Source organism: Elephantulus edwardii, unplaced genomic scaffold (assembly GCF_000299155.1).
Source record: "Elephantulus edwardii isolate Elephantulus edwardi_28Jun2011 unplaced genomic scaffold, EleEdw1.0 scaffold00506, whole genome shotgun sequence".
In the NCBI taxonomy this organism is placed as follows: domain Eukaryota; kingdom Metazoa; phylum Chordata; class Mammalia; order Macroscelidea; family Macroscelididae; genus Elephantulus; species Elephantulus edwardii.
Window position 1 is genome coordinate 279,053 of NW_006400256.1, and position 1,630 is coordinate 280,682.

At 41.9% G+C, this 1,630-nt stretch overlaps 1 pseudogene; it reads right to left on the minus strand.

Annotated features, from left to right (window-relative positions):
• Positions 1–893: 893 nt before the first annotated feature.
• On the minus strand, positions 894–1,361 carry LOC102853736 (annotated as a pseudogene).
• Positions 1,362–1,630: the final 269 nt, after the last annotated feature.

The following is a 1,630-nucleotide window of genomic DNA, read 5'->3' on the forward strand; positions in this document are numbered from 1 at the left end:
GCTACAAAACTTGCCTTAAACTGGGAGCTCCATCAAGCTGTCCACCACAGGTAACAGTTATGCCATTTGATACCTCAGTGACACAAGGTTCAGCATCACATCAACCCCAGGTTACCTCAGTACAGCATAATGACAGAAGAATACTGTACCACTTAGAAGAATGTTCCTCCAAATTATAATAACAACCAACTTTTAAATACAAAGGCCCTCCTCAAAGTCTTGTTGACTCTAAACAAGAGGCTTAAATTTAAAACAAAACAAAACAAAAACAACAAACCAAAAATAAAACACCACAACCAATAGAGTATGTTGTTGTTGTAATGTGCCACTGAGTCTTGTGAATTATAGCAACCCTATGTAAAGCAGCTCTGAACCCTTCCTGTCCTGAGCCAGTCTCACTAATTCCAACACACCAACCCATATTGCCCCAGATACTGTATCAATCCATCTCATCTCAGGACTTCCTTTCCTGTATTGTCTCTCAACCTTTCCAAGCATGATGTCCTGCTCCAAGGACTGGTCCCATTGGCCACATGCCCAAAGTATGTGAGACAGAGCTTCAAAATCTAGCTTCCAAGGAGAAACTTGGTTTCCACTTCTTCAAAACAGACCTATTTGTTATCTTAGCAGTCAAGATGGTATGTTCAAGACTGTTCTCCAGCATATATACTTATACAAAAAATAAGAAGTCTGTCAGCAAATAAAAACAAATCATGTCCACTAGATATTTTTTTTCTTTAAGAAAATTTATTTTTACCTCTAGAACAGAGGTAAATAAGTTTGTGCAAATAGTATTTTTATGAAACTCATCCTTATACAACATCCTTTCAATATAGGCTTGTTGCTGCAACATAATTCCTGGATTTTCAAAATCCATCCATTATGGCTACCTGCTACTCTGCTTTGGCTTTCATGGCTTTCTCACTGAGACAAGGTTTCTTTACCAAGTTCAAACTTTTTTAAGACTCATGTCTTCTGGCAGCCTTCTTCCCCTCAATTATCATGAGAATGCACCTTGCCACCATCACAGCCATCATTAGATAGCTCACCTTTACCCAGATTCTGTTCTTTGCAGCATCCAGCTTCTCAAATGAGACAGTCTCTGGGATTTCATCTTCCTTCTTGAATCGACCTGAGCATACCAGGATCTTCCTCTCCCAGTCTGTAGGTTTGTGTAATGGTACCCCATGGTGGCGGAAATGGTGGGATGGAGCTTTTGGACTTTGCTGTGGTTTGGTGCAACATCCATTTATTCTCTTGAAATGAGTGTTTCTGCTGAGCCTCAGAGAGAAGAAAACATATCTTTCATACAATCGGAAAAAGTTTCCTGCTGCCAGGCGCAGGCCGCAGAGGCTCACCATGGCGTCTGCTCCACAGATCAGCAGAGTTCTCAGAGGGGGTAAGGCACGAGTGCACTCAATGTCACCGGCACTGGGGTCAGGGATGGGCAGGCTGTATGTTTTTCTTAAGAAGGGAAAACTTGGTCGCCAAAGCCACACATCACCAAAGTCATGCTTGGATTTCTTCATTAATTAGCTAAGTACTTGTCTTAAAAACTTCTTAGTGTGGCCTGGACTTTTCTGCTGGGAGCACTAGACCATAGCCCCACATTCTGGAGATACCCCCCTCA